The sequence below is a fragment of the Tupaia chinensis genome, unplaced genomic scaffold (assembly GCF_000334495.1).
Source record: "Tupaia chinensis unplaced genomic scaffold, TupChi_1.0 Scaffold143049_1, whole genome shotgun sequence".
Lineage (NCBI taxonomy): Eukaryota > Metazoa > Chordata > Mammalia > Scandentia > Tupaiidae > Tupaia > Tupaia belangeri.
In genome coordinates, this window is record NW_006202893.1 from 367 (window position 1) to 607 (window position 241).

The 241-nt window shown below is 57.3% G+C and overlaps 1 pseudogene; it reads left to right on the forward strand.

Annotated features, from left to right (window-relative positions):
- The window catches only part of LOC102492257 (tubulin beta chain-like), a 596-nt pseudogene extending 361 nt beyond the window's left edge, over positions 1 to 235 (forward strand).
- Positions 236 to 241: the final 6 nt, after the last annotated feature.

Here is a 241-nt window from a genome sequence, read left to right on the forward strand (position 1 = left end):
GGATGCTCAACATGCAGAACAAGGACAGCAACTACTTCGTGGAGTGGATCCCCAACAACGTCAAGACGGCCGTGTGCGACATCTCACCTCGTGGCCTCAAGATGTCAGCCACCTTCATTGGCAACAGCACGGCCATCCAGGAGCTGTTCAAGCGCATCTCGGAGCAGTTCACGGCCATGTTCTGGCGCAAGTCCTTCCTGCACAGGTACGCGGGCGAGGGCATGGATGAGATGGAGTTCAC